General features: G+C 41.9%; 1 protein-coding gene across 4 annotated transcripts in view; it reads left to right on the top strand.

Moving 5' to 3' along the window:
- The window catches only part of Mitf (microphthalmia-associated transcription factor), a 209,263-nt gene that overhangs the window by 3,968 nt on the left and 182,674 nt on the right, over positions 1-22,621 (top strand). The window contains exon 1 of one of the 4 annotated variants that reach the window (XM_013513762.1): positions 19,305-19,326. The exons of the other annotated variants lie outside the window; for them this stretch is intronic. The gene's annotated coding sequence lies outside the window, so the exon portion shown is untranslated. Of the gene's footprint in view, positions 1-19,304; positions 19,327-22,621 lie in introns of those variants that run through there. 4 annotated transcript variants of the gene reach the window in all.

The following is a 22,621-nucleotide window of genomic DNA, read 5'->3' as shown; positions in this document are numbered from 1 at the left end:
AGGGGGCGTGGCTCCGCGTGCGGCCGGGGCTGGCGGTCCGCGCCGCGGGGCCAACCCAGGCCTTGCTCGGGAGGGCAGAAAGCCTTGCGGTTATCGGGTGCCCCTTTTGGCAGCGGCACGAGTTATAGTTCGCCAGGCGCTTGAAAAACTTTGGGAGCGCAATGAAGACACCCGCTGATCCGGCGCCCCCCACTCCCACTCTTTCTTTGGCGCCTCCATTCCCACTTGAGTGGCTGAGTGCGTTGGCTCTGTCCTTTCCCCTTGACCTGTGGTCACCCGGGACCCCTCGCACCTCTCTTCTCAATGCGAGGAAGATGGTTGCTTGAGGCCGCGGTAGCAGGAAAGGGTTTGTTTCCATCGCTGTCCGTGAGCTAGGACTGTGTAAATGGTAGAATCGAGCTGGGCAGCACCGGTGTTCGCCTCCTGGGACCGCCTCTCTGTGACTAGGGCCTGCGTGGATGGTGGATGGGCCTGGCCGGCAGAGGAAGAGAAGGTCCAGAAATCGGGGTGGGGAGGGGGAGTGCAAAAAGGCAACCGAGTCAGGAGCAAGGTGGTGGGATCCTCCTCCCGAAGAAAACAAGTCTGGTTCTTCTTCTGACCGAAAGTGGAGCCAAGTGTGGTTCTTCCAGGGCTGTGGCCAGACTCAGAATCTAAGTTGGGGAAGAAAATCTGGGGAGAGCAGACCCTGGGCAGCCCTTACTGACGCAGCCTTTTTTGCAGATGCTTAATGCAGATTGGAAGGGTGCATAAAACCAGCCTTTAGCTGGTGGCTTCTCTTCATAATGGCTATTTTGTGTGTGAGCATAGCTTGTGTGTGTTGGGGGCTGGGGGTTTTGAGTAATATTGTGTAAGGGGTATTGTTGGTTATGCTCATGGGGACTTTATCTGCATTCGGCTGAAGGGACTAGTGTTTTACTGAGCAGTCTCTGCTTTTGCTTCTATAAGCAAATGCTTACATGGCTAGAATGAGGGAGCGGGTGTGTGTGTGTGTGTGTGTGTGTGTGTGTGTGTAGTCCTGAAAGAAATGAATTAACCGGCCTGTTTGGAACATTTTTGATGGTAACTGATACATAACATTAAATGACTTTGAGGGAGTGAAGGAAATACCATCCGGAAAAGTCCGGATGAGTGCCACCGCGTTCATGTGCAAGGGTTTGGGCCTGGTCTTTCTCAGAGTCAGAAAGTATTTGCGAGGGTGCACGTCCTTCGTAGCTCGCTGGCCAGCAGGCACGTGTAAGGAAAAATGGGTCTGTGGGAAGAGATGGCTTCATGCGCTGGTGCCGGAAGCAGGTGTGGGACAGCAGCAGTATGGAAAAGGAAGACTAAATTTAAAAAGTTGTTGTAAAACTTGTATGTGGAGCAGACACGTTCTCTTTGAAATAAACTAGTTAAATAAAATCTGTGAAGAAATAGTGGGAGTTGGCAGCGTTTCCCTGTAGTGTTTTCCACAGTTGTCTCAGGTATTGTCATCGGCATCTGTTGTGTGACTTTAAAAGGATACACGCCCTTTGCGGCCTTCTCATTGTTTCTTAAATCTTTGCTCAGCCGTTTCACTTCTTGCAAGTCCTGATTGGGGAAAATTGTAGTTCAAAGATTCAGGCTGCTAGAGTGGGATTATCTCTCAGTTGTATTCTTTGTATTGTCCCCCAGAGTTGAAAGTGTGTCCAGAATCCACCCATTTCTTGCCAACTGTTCTGCCAGCACTCTGAACCAGACTGCTGTCTGTCAGCCCTGCCTGGGTTATGGTAGTTGTCGCTTAATAGTCGGTCTCCTGCTTTTTACCCTTACCCACTGAGAGTGGATTTTCAGCTTAGCCTCAGTGTTCTTGATAAAACTGATTTTCAAACAAGATTCATTTTTTGCCCAAACCCCCATCCTTTGGCAATGTCTGGAGACGTTTTTGATCATGATAGTGGAAGGAGCTTGTCATTGTCCTCTAATCCAGGGCCACTGCTCACCATTCGTTAGTACATAAGACAGTCCCCTCAAAAACATCTGACCCCAAACTGTGGATAGAGCTGAGGTAGAGAAATCCTGTGTTAAAACTCAAGTCAGATCACGTCTTTCTCTGCCCAGAGTCCTGCATGGCACCTAGTTTTTTGTAGTAAACTTGGAATCCTTAAAGGGGCATAAGGCAGGCCACACGGTCAGCTTGACCCCATCTCTTGCAGTTCCCTGTGCTCCGGGCTCGTCTCCTCACTGTTCCTGGAAGGCCCACATCCACGCACCTTTGGGCGTTTGTATGTTGCACTTGCTTCTGCCAGGCCTAGCCTTTGTCCAGACAGCCCCAGCACTAGCCGCGTGTGGACCAATACGATCTTACTGTAAATGTCACTGAACATGCAGAGTGTGGCTTTCTGTGACCACAATACTTGCAGTTGCTCTGACTCCACACTGTCTTCCTGGTCCAGCTGTTTTTTTTCCCATAGTACTTATAGCCTACTCTGTAATTTGCTGGTAGGTTCTGTTTGTTGTGTGTGTCTCCACACTAGACTGCAGGCTCCAGGGAGCAGGGGCTTCTCTTTCTTTTTTGTTCACTGTTGCATCCCCGAAGCCTAGGACACACTTTCTCAGTCTCAGCGCTCCTGCTGTTTTGTGCCAGATAACTCCCTGTGATGTGCAGCCTTCCTGTGCATTGCGGGATGTTTAGCACCATCTCTGGTTTCTTCTTGCTCAAGGCCAACACTGCCCCTTCCACCAAAAGTGTCTCCGGACATTGTCACATGCCCCTCAATGGGCAAAATCACTCAGTTCGGAACCACTGGCCTAGAACAATGTCTAGCAATAAATATTTGTTGACTATATGTGGCTTTCTCCCTGAGCATCCAGCTTAGGGTAAGGTGCTTTTGTTTTGGCATTTAGCATTATATCCCATTTCAGTTAGGTATCCACCAGCCTGTCTCCACTATATGTTCTGCAGTGGGGTTCAGGTCAGATATTCAGGTATTTCAATGAGAACAGACATATTTCATTTCCAACATCTTGATGTTATTCTTAGCCCCATTTTGGTCATATTAGCTGGTGAGACCGTATCATAGGAAAGCAGACATTATCAGGAAAGGTTCTAATGAAGACTTGTTTGCACTTTGACTCCTTGAACCAGGTTTTTGAAACCTTTTTATGTGGCAGAGGAAGATCACAAAGTGAATCCAGAATTTATCCACTGGCGTTGTCATATTGGGCAGGCAAATGTGGAACTGTGGAGTGAACTGCTAGTGAGGGGCAAGGGAACTCTGCAGGGCTTTGGATCTTAGAGCTCAGCAGCGTCCACCTTGCTCCTTTTGTTTGGTTAACTCAGTTCAAGATGTGGGGGCCTTGTAGTTAGTAATTCTCTTTTTCCCATGCAGACTTCAGCATGGGCTTAACTGAATTCCAGTTTCTAAAATTGTAGTAGTGTTTTAGATAGCTATTACTAAATGAAACTTTCTGCAAATTATAAATGAGACTGCAAGTGCATGTTAGGCTTTTCGTGGCATGACAGGATAGAGCAGTGGTCTTCACAGTTGATTTAGAGAGCAGTGTGAAGTTTGTGCAGGTACAGGGTGAGCTGAGAAAGACAAGGACTGCTGTGTTACAAGTGTTTCATGCACCCTGAGTAGAAGGGCACTGCCATTTCTTGGATTTACACTGAGATTTTCCCCTTTGTCTTCATATTAAGAATGCCTTTTCTTTCATGAAATAATCCATTTTTGTTAAAGCTATCAGTCTTCTGTTGGTTTCTGAAAATTTCTTGATTTCTTTTTTCCTGGTCTGTCCAGTCTGGAGGGGACCATTGACACAGAGATTTTTTAAAAAAAATTTAATTTAAAGAAAAAGAAACAATAAATAAGAAATAAACAAACAAAAAACAAAATTCCAAAAAATATGATAGGAGGGTAACAGTGGTTAGTACAATTCATATTGTTATTTTTAAATTAGTTACTCAGAGTACGAGATACCAGCATTTAATTGTCCAAACAATATTAGAACAGACCTAGCTCTTTAATGAACTGAGAGAAATTAGTAATATAACTGTTTTAAAGTATCTTTTGTGTGCGTGTGTGTGTGTGTGTGTATATATATATATGTATGTATGTTTTTTCCTTTTGCTTTGCCCTTCCCCCAAACCAGTTTCTCTTACCTTTTGAAGTTTTCTTTGATTTCACAATCTCTGTTGTACCTTTTGGATCTTATTTACTCTTTTGTCTTCTCACACTAGGGAGACAATACGATGTTTCCACATTTGCATCTGGTTTATTTCACTTACGAGTATGGTCTCAAGTTGCATCCATTTACCTATAAAAGTCTCCAGTTTATCCTTCTTCATGGCTGAGTAGTACTCCATTATATAAAAATATCACATCTTTCTTTTATCCATTCCTCAGTTGATGGGCATTTTGGTTGTTTCCAAGATCTAGCTATTATAAATTGTGGCACAGAGGTTAAAAACCTTGTTCTGGGGGGCTGGGGATTTAGCTCAGTGCCACACCTGCCCAGCAAGCTCAAGGTCATGAGTTCAATCCCCAGTACCAGAAAAAAACCCAAAAAACCAAAAAAAAACCTTGTTCTGGTATCAGTGTCTTCCCCTAGGTAGCTGGGTGACCTTGGGCAGGTGGGGTGACTTCTTATTTTTCCATTGTGGCAAATGGGGGCCTGCTTCTTAGGGAGCTTAAGAACATTAACTCTGACATGGACTTTGGTAATGGTGCCTGGCATGTGAGAAGTACGCAGAAGGTGTTAGCAGATGTGGTTCTTGTTATCCTCTCTCTTACGTGACATTCTGGAATGTGTGTGTACTTGGTTATTGTGTCTTGATTCTCTAAAGCAAGTGTTTTGTGCAACAAAATTTCCTCAATATTACTAAAATCTTTTTTGTTTCCTAATGAAGTGTTCTGATAACTCTATTTTTACATTTTATATTTTTCTTCCAATCCCTAACAGTTTCTTTACACTAGTTAAAAAAAAAAGCTAGCACTCATGACATGAGCATGTACATGAAAATTCATCTTCTGCATGTATTTCTTGTGCTAGTACTTAAAAATTAATGTCAATAATGGCTCATGTTTCTTTAGTTTGTATTGTGTGACAGCCCCTGTTCTGTTTTTACTTGTAGAAAATGTACGTAATTTTGCAAAACCTATGTGAAATGGTAATATGAAATAAAAACAATAATAATTTTAATTTTAAAAATAGATAACACTTAGCTAGTTTTTATTATGTGCCAACATTATCTTCAGTATTTTACTTGCATTATTAACTCCGTTAATTCTCACTTCAGTCTTGGCATATATAGTTTTATTAGCTTCATTTTACAGAAAAGGAAGCTGAGAGGTAACATGTTCTAGAAGGTTCCTGGGTTTAAACTGAAGCTGTTCAAGCCCTGTGCTCTTGTCCATTTGTGTGTACTGCCAGGTATAAAGCAGTGTGTATAAAGTGGCAAAATCCTATGCTATATGACACTGTACCTTCTCCAAAACCTCCAGTGGGTGGCTCCAGAAAGAGGAGACATGGGTCTAGTTAATCATCTAAAGCAAGGTGTGGACCCTGTGGGCAGATGGGTACCAGCAATGGGAATTCCCTAGAGCAAGGGGAACGGTGGTGGTAGTGGTAACTGCCTTCAGGGGAAGCAGTATCCAAACACGAGTTTCTACGTGTTTGTAATCCTAGCAGAGGCTTCACGCACACAGAAGGTGTAGAGGGACCCGTGGTTAAGTGTTGTGGTCGTGGCTTTGCCACTTAGCCTGTCCATCTGTGTTCAAGATACTTAACCTCTTGCATGGTTCCTTGGTTTTTTCTTTCTTCCTTTCTCTCTCTTTCTCTTTTGTCCTTTCCCTCTTTCTCTTTTTTCTTTTTATTGTTTATGGAGACAGGGTCTTGTTATATAGTTTGGGCTGGTCTTGAGCTCACTATGTAACCCAAGTTAACCTGGAACTTGAGGCAGTCCTCCTGCCTCAGTCTCTTAAGTGTTGGAATTATAGGTGTGAGCCTCCATTCCTGGCTTCAGAGTCTCATTTTCTTTACCTGTAAAATGGGGTCAGTAGAACCCATCTTAGAGTTGGTACAAGTTTCAAAACTGAGGCCAAAAACATGTCAATGTGTTTAGCATGGCACCTTGTATTTTTAGTAAATGATGACAGCTGTGTCCTACTAGAACTTCACCATAACAGTTTTTTCCTCCTCCTCATAATAAGTAAAACATGTATAGAATCATACTTGAAGCAAAATAGCTAAGACTGTGGTGCTCTAACCTTGCAGATGTTCATATCGTACTATGCAGATTAGTTTTGTGGTATGATTAGATGGAGCATTTGATTAAAGTGGAATTCTGAGTGTTCTAAGTGTTGGTTTTGTGTGTTATTGGAGATTTCCTTTTCTCAATTACCACTATTTATAGAATTTCTTTAAGTATAAGTATGTTTCATTCCCTTTGAGTTCTGCAGTGCAGTCTGCACAGGCTGATGTTTATATCTGCTCCAGTTGTGCAAGAAGTGGAAAATATCCTTTTTTTAGAACAGGTCACATGTGCTTACTGTCAGGAATAGGACCTCAGTGTAAAAAAATGTATCTTGGGACAAATCAAAGTTACTAAATTTCTCCCTCCAACTGCTTTGTTTCAGAACTGGCAGTATTAGGATAAATAAGAAGAAAAAAAAATCCTTAGCTACTTTTGTTGGTTTGTTTGTTAAGGACAACAAGCAAGAGCTCTGTGTGTGTGTGTGTGTGTTGGTATTGTGTAACTGTTAGATTTGTCTAATTGGAGTAAATTACAAAAATGTTTGACTGTATTCCAGTCATGCACTATTTGGAGAAAATAATCAAGAAGGCAGGTCTGAGATGGTAAGTGCAGTAGTCACGAGCTTTTGATACTGTCAGGGAGGCACAAGACTCAGTTTGTGAGTCTAGTGAGCACTGTGCAGTGTGAGGAAGGGAGTTACACAAAGACACGATACCCCCGTCTTTACTGAGACAGATGAGGGCAGGAGGATCTGTAAGGAGGCCTGGATCCCCATGGTATTTCCACCCCGGCACTATTACCAGCAGTGCAGGAGAAGGCCTGGCTTGGCTTCTCAGTGGTAAGCCCATTTATGTAGGTGGTTTCTTAAACATGATTTCCTTATTTTTCTTTCCTTCTTTTTTTGTACTGGGGATTGAACTCAGGGTCTCCACACTAAGCTGCATCCCCAGACCTTTGTTTTTAATTTTGAGACCGGTCCCATTAAATCACTGTGCTGCAGACTAGAGGCATGTGCTACCACATCTAGCTGGATTCTTTATTTCTTTGTTTCATTTTTTCTTCTTTTGGCCTTTCATGCATGCCGTAAAGAATGGCAAAGTATACCTTTGGGGTGTTCGCGTGAGACACCTGTTCTGAGGTTCAGGAGTGTAAGGCTCCTGGTTTCAGTGGTTTCACAGGTGCTGGGCACTGTCCCCACAGGGTGTTACGGATGGCGGCTCATGGGCTGTTTTCCATGGGAGCTGCAAGTTGAGTGTTGGTAGGCTGGAAGGGACGCTGTGCTTTGGAGGAGTCAGGGTCATGGTGAGAAAAAGACCCCAAGGGCTATAGATGTACCGCCACGTGCTGGGAATGTGAGGGCCCTTACTGTGCTCCCCAAGCTGCTTTTAAGCTTCCCTCAGTCACTTTAAGCAGAAGGATAACTGAGGTCAGAAGGACCTGGATGTATTTGTTTTCGTCCTTATCCTTCTCTTCCTTCTTTCCTGCTCTCCTTATCAGTCACTTTTAAGCATCGGTAGTGTGTGTGGCTTTGCACTGGCCATGGGGATTCAAATATAAATCAGGTAGCCAGAGTTCTGCTGGCGTCCAGCTTCCTCCTTGGAGGTAAGGACCTCCAGGTTAATAAGGCACCACAGAAGTAAATAAGCGAGATACTTTTTGGTAACTGCAGTAGAAACAGAACAGGGTGTTACTGGTAGAGGGTGACCGGGAAAGAAGCAGGGGTGATTAGCTGGACGACCAGGAAGCACATCATGGAGGAAGTGATATTGAAGCAAGACTGAACGCCTGCCACAGAGTTACAAGTCTTGGCATTACCAGTCATTAGCGGTGTGATTTTGAACAAGTCCCATAACCTCTCTGAACTTGTTTCCTCTTCTGTAAAATGAGGCAGTAGCTACCTTGGAAGACTGCTGTGAAGATAAGAGGTAATGTATGGGGAGCAGCTAACTTTAGGTTGATACGGTAGGTGCTCAGCAAGACCGAAGGACCGGTTTCAGAGAGAAAGAAACGAAGATACTGATCTTTGTTTTGTTTATAACTTGACCTATGTGTTTCCCTAACCTCTGGAGGTCAGATTTCATGCTTATCTTTCTGAAACTAACCCTGCACCAAGTGTGGAGGTGTGGTTTGCTGTTTTTATTATCCTTTCTTTCATCTAGCGTCATCCCGCTCCATGTCGTCCCCTTGCTTTTCCTACTGTGGCTGCACTCAGGTCCCATCTGAAGATGCTTAGCCTGGGAATGGGGTTTTAGCATGGATTTTGATTTGGGGGTAAAGGAGCTGCACAAGTACCCAGGGTTTCGGCAGTTACTTGATTTGACTGATGTCACGAAATGTTCAGGCCCACCACAAACACCTAAGTGTGGAGAACTCCTGACTCCCGGTCCTATGTCTCAGCCCTGGATCATACTTCCTGTCCATACTGGTGCAACATGTCAGCGTTCGTGCAGAAATGAAAAGGCAAAACTCTGCTCCCACGCACGATGCCCACATCCACCAGCCTTGACTTCCATGGGCAATGTTGTGTTTTTAATGAACCTCTTGAAATTTGTGAAGCATTTGGATTTCAGTAGCTGTGCTCCTTGATTCAGGTGCCCACGGAATAGTAACTTTCAAAAGGAAAGATCCTAGGTTGTGTGAGAGAAAGTATTTTAAATTCAGAGCAGCGAGTTACGGATCCGCGGAGGCAATGGTAGCATTCTGTCTTATTAGAAACTGTGGTTATTGAGCAGTTTAGGGAAGACTGCTGTGATCTGTGCCCTTCCTTCCCTCCCCCTTCGTAGTCCGGTAACATGCTGAATCATTCACATTCATTCTTTTCTTTTCCCACCTGATGAAGGACAGCAGGGGAAAAGTGGTTGTCCACGCTGTTGGGAGAATACATGGCTTGCATTTGTAGAAAACTTTTTCCTTCTGGGAAGTTTAACTTGCTGCAATGGGGAGAAGGCATGAGGCAGACAAGATTCATTCAGTGTGGATGCTGGGCATATGTGTGGAGTGATGAAGTGACAGTTAGTTAGGGATGCTGTATTTACTTTCATACTTGGGCTGCAAAATGTTCCTCAATACTAGCTGGTTGTAAGAAGCATGCTTTTCAAAATACAGGTTTTATTTTTATAACTCAGGATTTGAAATTTGGTGGAAGAAAATGCACATGGAAATTGAAAAGGTGATTTACTTAGTTAACGAGGGCTCAGTGTAATCCTGGGAAAGTCTGCCGGAGGCCTCACTGAGAAGCGCTCTGGTGCTCCCTTGTATGAATGTGGTTTCTCCTAAATGGTGAAGTCCTCTAAAACTGAGTGTATGGACAAACATGCAGGTAAGTCAGTGCTCAAACTGTAGCAGTCACCCCTCCATCAAAAAAACTGGATATTTCTGTTTTTCTTTTTTAGCATTTGAAAAATTTCCCCGAAAGGTGAAAAGGCATCACTTCACCCTTAGCTTTGCTCTGTTATATTTCTGAGCTTGCATAGCAGCACCATCTAAATTTAGGGGGTTGGCTCCTTGGCCAGTAGAAGCCTTTGCGCTAATTTATAATGCTTTCTTTTTTTGCCAGGATAAGCCATGGATAAACATTAAGGTGGTATTGGCCAATTAGGGTCATTTACTTGTAAGGGAAGAGGGTGATACCAACTATGCAGTCCTGAAAATCTAGTTATTTATTTTTAAAAGAAGATTATATGGTAGCTTATGTGAAGCAATCCCTGCAAATACAACCAGCTGGCGTAATTCCTGGTGACATGCCAAATAAGTCTGCCCATTTGCTGCAAGGAGGTATGTGTGCAGAGTAACTTGCAAGAAGTTGGCTCCTGTGACACATGAGATACTGGACAATCAGAGTGTAGACTTTTTGGAACCATGCCTTGCATCATCATAGCATACTAATTTCCCCCTGGTCATTCCACTAATAATACTTTTATCTGGGTAAGCGCTAGATGAGTAAATGCCCAATGATGGGATCTCGGAATGCAGTTCTAATGACACTGATTATGGATGGAAACTTGAAATCTCTGTTGATTCAGAAATAAATGAGAGGGTTTGATGGTGCTTACTCTGTCATAGTGTTGAAGTCACTAACATGCATGATTTAACGGGAGTTGGGTGACAGGGACAACTAATTGTGGTTTGTTTTGGGGGTCAGTGATACCGTATGCCCTGTTGTTGGTTTTGGGGTTGTCTATTGCTTATCCCCCTTTCTACTCTTGTAGATATGCCCAACATCTTTCTAGTTAGTTCTCACTGACAGCCAACTTCCCTTCCTTTATATGCTTCTTCTAGTGGACGCTTTTCTGTGTGAATAAGCTCATTTCCAAATTCTCATGTCTACCCCTTTTACGTGCTCGGACCATGTCGTTTCAGTTTCATGGCTCCAGGAGTGGAGGAGAATTCATGCAGGCCTGACCACATGGCTTTATCACAGGGCTTGGTTTCAGGGAGGTGCACATCTGTTTGTCAAAGTGAAACATGCCTAATGTAAATCTACTAAACTACGTCTCCTGAGAGAACTGAACTGTTCTTTCTTAAACTAATAGGTAATTATTATCAAGGATCATATAAGCAGCAATCCCTTTTACTAAATGTATTCTGATTCAGGGAATGTTTCATTTTAATACAAGAGTAATTCAATATGAAAAAAAAAAGAAAAAAGTAATTCAATATGGAGACACAGCTGAAAAAGCCTTAGCGCAGGTTCCCAAACCTGAGTGTGCCTCAGCACCCCCTGGAGGACTTCTGGGACATAGCACAACAATTTCTCATTGAGGGGCTGGGATTGGATCTGAGGCTTTTTTCATCTGTTGTAAGTTTCTCTGTTGGGTTGGGTTTACACATTGCAAACCACTGCCCTTAGGTGATGTTGGTGGGTGATTCTGTACAAAGACATTAAAATAGAAAACACTAGAAAGATGTGGAATATAAATAATATAAGCTTGGGCTGCCCTATCAGGAGGCAGAATACTTAAATCATGTTTGGCCTATAAAGTCATTTGCTGGTTAAATAACAAAAAGTCCAAGGACATGGATAGGGATAACTAGGTTTACCAAAGGCAAGACCCTTTGTTTCTGTAAGTGTGATCTCTGAGTGACTTGCAGTTGACCTGTCTCTGCTACCATAAAGAAACCTGGCCCAGACCGAGAGGGTGGCAGTTTGCTTCAGACTCTGAGAGTGTGAAGCATGAACTACACAGCAGTTACTTGACAGAAAGCATTGGCTGAAAAACACAGTGACGGTGGTTCAGGGCATGTCCACATGACCAGATTGTTTTTCACAAACCTTTTGCTGAATAAAACTTGAAATACGACTGTCAGCCTGTTTTCCTATCTTTAATGAATTCCAGACCGTTTGTAGAGTGTGGGAGCTTCCAAAACAGAGGGGCGGGATGACTGTGACCAGTCAGCACCCATTTTGTCATGCATAAGGGTGTCTTGACATAACAGAGTCTTTCCCTTTGTTTGAATCTCAACAAGCTGCTTGCTTCTCTTATGGTGAGGTGGAGACTTTGAGAAGCACGGGCAGGGCCAAGGTTGGGTCGGACAAATAAAGTCTACTGAGAATTTCCAGACTCCTTTTTTACCAGAAATGAAGCCTGTCCCTGCGTTTAATCCACTGAGACCCACGTGTTGTGCATTTTTGTTGTTGATGCTGCTTCTGCAGAAAAAGAGCTCTGATCTGTTCTTGCTGTAAATTGGTTAAAAGTTCCCACAAGTCTAAACTTTGGAGTGAAATAAATGTGAATTTAAATCACCATTTGGCCACCTAATAGCTGTGTATCTTTGGCCAAGTTATGCTTGAGGCTCCTGTTTCAACACAGGACTAGAAGGAGGTAGTGGATAATAATACATTGTTCCTAATAGAGTAGTTGTGCAAATTAAAAGGGATAGGAGTGGAGGGCTCAGCCCACAGCCTGGATCTTAGTTGCCTTATTCTGGTTACCTTCATGTCCCTGGTATCAACGATGCTTTTGACTTGAAGTGAATTTTTTAGTTTTAAACACTGTAATAAAAAAGGACTAACTCAGAGGCCATCAGCAGGAAGAGACGAGGACTCTGAAGAGAAAAGGGCCTTGGTAGTGGTCACGTGGGATAATCAGCATCAGGTCAAGTGGTGGGGAATGATGGGATGGTGAAGAGGGAGGTATTTAAGGACAGCAGGAGCTATTTACATGCAAGGCGTTAACTTTTGTATCTAGTACAATCTTTGTCTTTATCACCATGTTTCCTTTCATCATAATAATAGACTGTGGATGGGTGGAGAAATGAATAATAAGATGCACTAATTGGCATTGCCCAATACCATGGCATAAAGCAGCTCAGTACCACTGCTGTCTCCAGGCGGGCAAGTGTGACTGCTAACTGTCACGCTGCAGTCGTGCCTGTCGTGACTTCTTCCTTTGTGTTTACACTTTTAACACCACAGTCTCTTTATGCAGGAACCTTTATCCAGTACAACCCACAAGGCCCTTCATTCTTGAACCTCAGGGTCCTTATATCTTTCTACTCTTCTAGTATTTCCCCTTGGTATTGGCCATTAAAGAGACTAGAGTCTAAGTTTTATGATCCCCTTCAGCCCCACCTACATGATTGTTGTCTTTTCTTTATCATCACAAAGTTTTGCTCCAAGAAACTATGGCTGAAGTAGTCACTAGAAAACAGCCAGGGGTTAGCCTGGATAGTAGGTATCTTTGTAGGAGAACAAATTTCATTATGCACCTGTGTGTGGCTGCCTTTGTCGGTTGCAGCTGAGCCCTGTTACAAGGACAGTGAGGTGACTACCTCATCCTCTTTCTGTGAAGAGACATTGAGGTAATAAGCCTGTGCTAGAAATGCAATGGGTGCCAGCTGTTTCCCCTGGTGCGACCATGTCTGCTATCCATTTGCTGTATTGCCTGTGTTGCCCATCTTTGCCAACCACTGAAGTTTTGTGCTACTAGTGGTGCCATTTCTATTAGAGTTTAGGAGTTTGCATAAGAATTGAAGATACGGTCATCACAGTAACATTGCTTTGCAGGTGCTGTTGACTCCCTCATTGCTTTGTCACTGTTAAGGACACAGGTAACCATATGATTCTCCATAGTTTAAAACACTCAGACTGTACAGTCAGTTCTCAAATTTTTGGGGAGTTTATGCAGCAAGTTCTCAAACAGATCCTAGCATAGGTGCAGCTCAAGAGTCTTCCAGGCCACTTCCAACTATCACCGTTGTGTGCGTATGAATGAGAGTGAATTTGATGGCCAATTAATGGGATGGAGCTTCTACCAGAATCCATGCATACAATTTAGACAGAAACAGGATTCTCAAGGCAGCATGGTTCAGATAATGTCATCTTCTCTCTGGTATTAGAACTAATCCAAGCTTGTCTCTCGGTGAAGTAGTTTCAGTCCTGAGTTTTATAAGGAAACAAAAAAGTGCAAGTTTCCCTCTTCCCATGAGATTTCAGGAAACAAGCACACTGAAGCGAAAGGTGTGTGGAGGTGGTTGCTTTGCTGTGGGAGCTGAAATGTTTGAGGATGTTCCAAGCACAGGAGGATGGAGACTGAGGAAAGCTCTAGTCTCGGGGGTGGATGAACTCTGCCTCTCATGGAGAGAACAGGATGAAATGGCTGTGTAGGCTGGAAGGGAGAAGCTGAGCTCAGATCTAGGGGTGGAGCCAGCCACAGAGATGGAAAGGGTGGCTTTGGGTGTCTTCAGTGTTAGATTCCTTGGGCATTTAACTGGGAGGAGGTTAAGAGATCTGCCTGTTAACTCTTATTTTCCCAGGGTTATGGTTTAGGAACTATTTGTAGCGTCCTTGGGTAAATTTACTCGGCTCTAGGAAGTGAAATGATGTTTGATAAGTATTTACGGAGCCTACTGGAGAGCCAGGAGATAAAGCTGAGCAAAAAAGTGTCCAGCTGGACTCACTATCTGCCATGGCAGATGGATGGCTGCTGAGTGATGACCAGGGCATCAAGGGCCAGACAAGTTCTTTCTGGGGGGAAGATCCCATTTGATGATCATATCAGCCACTTTGGAAAAGAAACATTTTAACTGGTGTTCACTGAAGACAGGCTTTAGCTGTTACTTAATTTGAAAGCCTTATTTAAAAAATAATATATATTTTAAGAAACCAAGCATCTTCTAGTTATAAATAGATGAACTGATAATACTTGTTTTACTTCAGTCCCCATGGGAACAGGGAACTGGTTGGCTCCCTGTGTACCCTGACTAACCAGGATTTGGAGTGTCAAGTGAATTTTTGTTGAATAAGAAATGACGAGGATGGCCACAGTCTTTACAGTGTGTGAAAATGGGCCAGTGACTTTGGCGGACTCTTTTAAACCCTTTCAGGAAGATGTAGAAAAATGATTTCAACATTTTCTCTTATTAGCTATGGGTTCTTATTAATTTTTCAGAGCCTCAGTTTCCTCATCTAAAAAAATGTGACCAATAATAGAATTTCCTTTTTAGTACAGTTGTGAAATTTTTAGGAAGACAACATGTAACAGTGACCGGCATAGTAAGTCCTCAATACAGTAAGTTAGTAGGAGCAGTGGTGCTGGTTGCCCCTAGTGGTGCTAAGTACTGTCATAAAACCACAGTCAGTTCTTGTTATTAATGTTCCGTGGTCATTAAATTAGTGCCTACTGAGTCACTGCTTCTAGAGAAATAGTAGCTAGGTTCCTGGGAGCTGCTGGTGGCAGCATTTTTGTCGACTAATCAGTGGATAACTTTGTTTCTGTTTAGACAGTTTATATTATACGATGCTATTGATTTGTTAAAATTGAAGCACTATAACTGTGTCTGAGTGATGCTTATGTTTTTATTGGTATGTTTGCAATAAATAATAATTACACTAATTTTGAGGAATCAGTATATGCATGTGGCACATCTTAATAATTTTTAGTTCACCTCCCCTTTTCCCTCTTTCCTAGGTCCCCTTCCCAGCTCCACAAAGTCCTGTTTTCCTATCATTTCTCTTTTGTTTTGCCTTTTCTGTTATTTATATTTTGTGCATCATCTCAAATAAGAGACACCATGTAATATTCACCCTTCTGTGTCTCGTTTGTTCCACTTGGCGTTATGGTCTTGAGATCCATCCATTTGAATGATATTTATCTTAGCACGGTAGTTTCTGTGCTAAGACACATCACAACCTTCCTACACTTGGACTCTCTAGAAATCACCTCAACACTGTGCTTAGGTGCCATTCAAATGGTGGAGTTGCCAACAAAACACAAAGAAATGCAGAAAACGTGGCTTGAAAGAGACTGCAGAAAGGACACTTGTTTCCGGTATGCTATGAGGACTGAACTCGAAAGGCAGACCCGCACCAGCTTGCTTGACCTCAGCTGGAAATGCACACAAGTGGGCTGCACAAATTTTTGGCTATTCTGTGAATGTCCACATTTGACTCAGAATACTTCAAGTCACATTTGACTTGAAAGTGCTTCAACTGTTGATGTTTGGAATTACAAATCAATGTTGGCAAGTAGGTGAATTTGAAAATGGGGAATTTATGGGTATTGGGAGTTGCCTGCGTTCGAAATTGTTTTCTGGCAGTTACATTTCTCTAGCAGTTGTTTTTCTGTATAGAAAGCTTACTCACTGGGGAGAACATTTTAAACACGGCATGTTCAAGTGTGGTAGGTTACATATGAAGCCACATTAATAACAAGTTTTCTGGGAACCTAATCTTCCATTTTTACTTCATTTGTTTGCCAGTAAAAATTGTCCTCATTTTCAGATTTTTAAAATTGACTGTGGTTTCACTCTTTATGTTTACTACTTTTTATTTTGGTATGATTTCTGTTGTACTTTATTTAGGAGGCTGGAATGTGAGTGTGAGAACCTGAGAAAAGAGACCAAGAAATCCTGAAGGATCCAACAGGAAATAGATGCATGGATTAGAAATTGTGGTGCAGGCAGCTCTGAGGTATACATGTAAGGGCCTAGAGTTTAGAGATGATGATTTTGATTTCTTCATGTATCAGAAATTACCATGTTATAGTCATCAGCATAGTCATTATTGTAAACATTACCTGAGTACCTGTGAGGAGTACTTACAATTCTTTTCAAAAGAGGGAGGGAATTGGGTTCTGTGGCCATTTCATGGTGCAGAACAAATAGATCACGGAATTTCATAAAACATGGAAAACACAAAGAGGAACAGTAACAGTAACGTCAGCATCATGTAGCATTTTCAAGCCCTCCTTCCGCGCTGTGCCTTGTGTTGTGCTTTGGCGAAACTTTTTTGTTTGCGTGGTTTCCTTGAGTACTATAAAAAAAATGGTTTGTGTTGCAGAATGTGCGCACATGTGTGCATGTGTCTGTCTGTCTTAGTCCTGGAATAAGGAAGGTACCTATGTAATTTTTTTCAGTGTTACAACTGTCAAGAATCCAGAAGACCAGCAAGGAGTAATTCAGAGCTAGGTGCATGTTGGACATATTAAGGCGCCTACTATCTACCAGGTGTGAGGTGAAACATTTCATACTCCTCATGTGATGAAATTCTCATGTGAGGTCCATAGGATCCCTTTATAGTGAAGAGATGAGCTTGCCTGTGTTCTGTTACTTCGCTGCTTTAAATTACTCAAGTAAGGATGGAACCAAGATTGGAAGCAAAGACTGTCCGGTTTAAGAGCTGGTTCTTCTTCACTGTGCTCTGGTGGCTACCAGGTATATTGGGGTTCAGAGGGAGAGGCGGGATAGGAAGTGATCACGGATGACAAGCTGTGTTGATTTTGGAATGGCAAGAGGACTAGGTTTCTGATGAAGTAAAGACAAAGAATTCAGGGTGTGGCTAAACATTTGAATCCAAAGTAAATAGGTACATCTATTAAAGGTGCTCACAGCATGCCTGTCTGCAGAGGCCTTTGTTTTCAAAGCTGTTTCTGAAGAAGGGAAGGAGATAGACTGTGAAAGCTCCAAGAAAGGGAGCAAAAGATGGGCTGTTTCCCAAGGGTGTGGTGTGGAAGTTGTATGTTTTTGTCATTCCTTATTAGAGATCTCTATCTTTTTTTCTTTTTCTTTTTTTTTATTTCAGTCTGAGATGGGGTAGCGCTCTGTTGCCCAGCAAACTGGTCTGGAATTGGTAGGTCAAGTGAGCCTCCTACCTCAGCCCCTCGGCTTCCTTAGTGGCAGGGACTACAGGCATGTACCACGATGCCTGGCTTAGACATCAGATATTTAAATGTTGCTACCTGGTGACATCAGGTCTTGTTTACATCCCCATCCATGTGTTCTACCGTTGAACATTTAGCTTCGAGCACCTTGATGTTTTCAACTCGCCTCTCTTCTGCTTCTTTCCCCTCCTAACCTGACTTGTTAATTGCTCCTGTTTTGTGTATCTTCATGAGCTTGTAGCCAGGCCGCTCCATTCTGGGATGTTTATCTTGGGCATGCCAGAGTTCTTGAAACACCATAATGTTGTGTAATGAGCATAACTTCTGCCTTGACATGTGGGTGTTAAAAGCATTAGTCACTGCAACGTATTGAGTTAACTATTTTCAATAAAAGGATATAATGACCTAACAGAGAGGAAGAAGGTATAAAAATCCTAGTTGATGGCTTTAATGGTGAGCCATATACTTAGTGGGTTCCATCAGTGATGAGTTAGAGATCCACAGAATAAACGTGAAGCATTCTTATTCTTAATTAGTAGAACAAGAGAAAGACTAACAATTTTAAAAGAAAGGACTTCATTCTCATACATACCAAGAGAAGCATACACTGACTGTGCTTCCATTGCTTCTGTTCCTGATTCATTATCTCCCATGTATCTTTAACCCTCATGAGAAAAGTTGAAGATTTTTGTAAGACTATCAGTAGGGACTGGTAGGGTGTGTCGTAAGCCAGATCAAAAGCCCATAGCCTTGTCATGATCCTTATTGGAGAACCATGAGGGAATTTTTTGGAAAACTATCAGTGAGCTGGGGATCTCCTCAGCAAACAAAATAGGTCTTTACCTATGGAGTTGGTTTTATGAAGAGTTTGGGGCAGCATTACTCATTGAGAGACTATGTGCCTGCTTCCCTGGTGTATCTGTACAGGTATCTCTTCATGGCAGAAGATTTGGAACCTCATCCCTCCGTGTCTCTGGACATCTAAAGATGTTAGAGGTACATTGATTTGTTTCTTGCTGGGAGTGGGTCACGGGCACTGGCCTTCTGGCAATATTGTCTAAACGAGGGTTGGATGACAAATTTAATAAGTTATGCTGTCTTATTTCCTGGAATTGGAAGTTCATACTGGAAGCACTGTGCTCTGCTCTTTTCTTTACCTCGCCAACAGTCTTCAGTTGTTTTTGTAAACAGCTTCTCAGCTACCTGCCTTTTCTTCTCTGGAGGGTTTACAAACAAAACTGTACTAGTGTCAGAATAAGGGCATAAAGAATATTTATGGATGCTGTTAATTACATTTCACCCAACAGTGGTGTGTTCTAAGGAAGCCCATATCTATCACTTACAGGAATCATTTTCTTTTCCACTGTAGTATCTTGTATATACTGATTATTATTTTCATGATTTAATTAGTAATTGATATTCTTGGGGTTGGAGGATTACTATTTTTTTTTTTTTCCCAGGTACCGGGGATCGAACTCATGAGCTTGCGCTTGCCGGGCAGGCACTGTGCCGCTGAGCTAAATCCCCAGCCCCAGGGTTGGACAATTTGTCGAGGGGAACTTCTTGTATTATCAGTGGGTTTCTGTGTTTCCTTTCCTTGGGGTTAGTATTGATCTCTTTCCTCCTGTGTAAGGTTTTGAATTTGTTTGCTGTCATTATTCCTTGAGTCTAGATGTGGCGGTAGTTTTGTATGGGAGCCAAGTAACCTGTTGATGTAAAGTCTCCTTTACCTTTACGATTACCATCATTGGCACCTCCCTCCTGCCTGGCTGAATTCTCTGTCATTTTAAGTAGGCAGCAATTACTGGTTTGCTAAGGAAGCCAGCTCCTGCTGCCAAGGATCCTATTAATTATCACTGTATCTCTAATGTAGCCTTCCTCCTGTTGAGAGAAGGAGCATGTAAGCGTGTGGCAGAGTGTGGCAGAGAGGCTGCAATCACATCTCCATAATAATCTCCTTTCTGAGCTGGTTGAGTGGACTCAATGTTCTCCCAAAGGGCCGAGGTGGCCCTGGTGAGTGTTTTCATCTTTCTTCTGTATGTTGCTTGGTCATTGAAGTTCAGTGTGGTTTTCTTTTTGCTTTGATTCTGACATGAGTACAAGCTAATGGTTGGCCTTCATGTTGGGAACTCAGACCTATTTGTTATCTATCCCTGAACTTAAATGGGACACCTTGAACACATGTAAGTGATTTTACCATGAGCTATTTTCTCTTCTTGTGGAAAGGAGACCATTGAATTGACTTTGTGCTGCCTTCGAGGAGGTAATATAAATGGTAACCAATGTAACTCAGCTTACAGCTTCTTTACAGCACTTTTTTTTTTTAAAGTTGTTAATCTTTATTTAATATTTAATCCTGGTTCTTGTTCATAAGTGGCTGGCTTGCTCTTTGTTTTTCTTGTTGTTTTCAGAAATGTCCGGTGCAGTTGTTTCAGTGGATGTTTTCTCAGAACTTCCACTAGATCATTTGGTTAGGTTAGAGCGCTTGTGCTTCCTTTTCCACTTTTACTGTTATTTTTGGCATTGCTGGTGTTTGAAGCTGTAGAAGTGATTCACTGCAAAGTGAATTAGTTTTCCAGTATGCTTTCCAGTCACCCCCAGGTTTCTTTTCCTCCTGTCAGATGATTCTGCAGTTGAAGTTCTGTCGTTCTTGCTGGCTCCGATGTAAATGCTGATGTCACCAAATTTCTTGAATTACAGCTGGTGGGGATTAACAGAAATTGTAAAAGAATACCACTTCCTCATTTTGCTATTTTTCTAGAATAATTCTTTTCCTTTCAGGTCCTGTAGGAGGATTAGGATTTGGAAATAAATTCTCTGTCTTGAACTTCAAAAAGCAATTTTCATTTTTCTCTTTCTGTTATTTTTTAAAGATAATTTAGTGCTGAGGATGTTCTCAAGTGCCCTGTAATAACCCCAGACAGACTTTCCTCACTCATGTTTTTGCACTTTGGACTGTCTACTACCCTGAGTGAATAATTTTGAATACTTCCCTTAAGAAAGTTTCTTAATATAGAATATTTTTCTCAACATTCTTGCCAACTCTAGGCTGTTACTGCTATTAGGTGAAGGGTTCTGATTTATTTACTGATGTTTTCAGATCTTTTTATTCTTTAAGAAATGCTTAGCTCTGCCCCTCTTGTTTTTCTTGGTTAGAATATAGGTGCTGTTTGTGATGGTATTCATTGCTAGACGTCTTCCGAGTTCTGTGTTGCTGACTGTCCACTCCTTGTTGCAACAGTCAGAGGCTGGGGCGCAGGCTTTCTTGTCTCTTGCCTTGTGGCTTGAGTGATGGTTCTGTGAGCTTTGTCCTGTGTTCTCTGGTCTTCTGGGTGGGATGCTGGAAGCCACCTGGAAGTGGGCATAAAGGATGGCAGAGCCCTGTTTGGTGCTATTGATTGAATTGCAGTCCTGTGAAAATAGAAATAGAAAGGATTCAGCATTTGCACTTTCCTCTGGTGGTGTTTTTGCTTATTTTGTGTATTTAGAAAAAGCAGCCATATGCAGACTGCTGAGTTACTATTTTCCCTGGAATGGGAACCATTTGGATTATTTCAGTGAGTTTTAGCTAAGATTTGTTTGTTCACAGTATTAGTCTTGTTTTCTGGTGTCCTGTTTAGAGTAAGATCAGAATGTGTCTTTTTACTTTATGGAAATAAGTGCTACTCTTGGTGCCTTGGAATTTTGCAAACCAGCGTGAATTTGAAAAATCATATGTTTACCCCACAGAATGAAAGTAGAAACTCTTTAGTGAAAATTATAGATATGTAAATATTTCCATCAGAGGTCATTTATTTTCTTTGAAAAAGTTTTGACTAAAGTATTTTAAGATTTCAGAGTAATCACTTTTCCTGGTTAATTTGAGCAATCATTTTTCTTGGTTCATTTTCTTGCTAATTAATTTCTCATTTTTAAAAAGAAAGATAAGATTCAACAGGAGAATTGCGAACCAAAGTCATATGACTAGAAATTTGATGTCAGGTGGTGACAGATTCTTTATTGTTGTCTGTCGTGACGTAGTGAATTTGGTTTAACTTTTAGTTGTACAGTTACAATTAGAGATAAACACGGAATTTTCTTACCATAGAAAAACTATCAAGCATTGATTCAAGATCCTGACTATGAGTTCAGATTGTGCAGCCTCTAAAAATTTTGTATTAAAATATCTATATACTCTTGCAGACCTAGTATTTTCTCCTAGCATTGTGATATTGTCATTTGAATTGAGACTTTGGGATGGTATAGCTATATGGAAAATGTTTCAGAGGTCATTGTGGCCTATTTTTTAATTAAATGAGCTTTAAAAATTTTGATAAATAGAATAAAGAGGATAAAAGAAAGAAGAGTTGTAAACTAGTTGAATTGTTTGGATAAGAGTTAAAATTTTACAGTTATGTAGAATTCATTGCTAAATATAGGAAAATACGTGTTTAATAGTTAAGGGAAGGTAGGACTGGAAAACATATGAAGTTATAAGAGGAACTATGGAAAGGCTATTACAACTTTCACAAGGCTGATGACCAAGAATAGTGCCTTATCCTGGCAAATAGCACATACTGGACCTAATATTGCTCAGTAAATGTTGAATAAATGAATGAATGAATTAATACATCAGAAGGCCTGTTTTTGGACCCAGCTATACGACTGATTCCATTTCATGATGCTGGCCTCACCATTTATGAAGAATCTGTTTCAGTGAAGGGTAAGGACTGGATCAGGGGTGACTGTGGGACTCTGCTGCTCCTTCACTTTGCTAAATATTGCGAGCTGTCCCTTTTCTCTTTTCCGTAAGTGTAGGACAAGCTTTATGCCCTTTTCATTTTAGAGACGAGATGAAACTTATTTGCTATCTCAGAAGTACTTGTCCCTGAAGTCCTTTGCTCCAGTTCTTTGACTTTGGGTCATTTGATTTTTGATACCTCAAGCCCAGTTACAAATCAGGAATATTATGGGATGTTTCTTGCTCAGCAGTTGTTCACTTAGATAGCAGCAATAATAGCTGAGTGTACCACTGACCTTTGATGTAGTATTTTTTCTGGTAGATTGAGCACATACAGATAGAGCTTAATGAATGGGTCTAGAGAGCATTCCTCCAGTGGAGTAAGATATCAAGAAGTGACTAGATCAACAGTGGTTTGCTTTTACTGTTTGTGGCCTATTTATACATCTAGCATGTCATTATTGAATTATCTACTGCATGCCAGACACTATGCTAGTGATAACATGATTGGCCCCTAAGTCATGAGCTCTGCCTTCTTGTAACTCAAAGTGACATAAATACCATGCTAGATCTGTAATTTTTCCATTA

Source organism: Chinchilla lanigera, unplaced genomic scaffold (assembly GCF_000276665.1).
Source record: "Chinchilla lanigera isolate Chin_1 unplaced genomic scaffold, ChiLan1.0 scaffold00020, whole genome shotgun sequence".
Lineage (NCBI taxonomy): Eukaryota > Metazoa > Chordata > Mammalia > Rodentia > Chinchillidae > Chinchilla > Chinchilla lanigera.
Note: the sequence above shows the minus strand (reverse complement) of the source record. Positions and strands in the feature narration are given on the sequence as shown.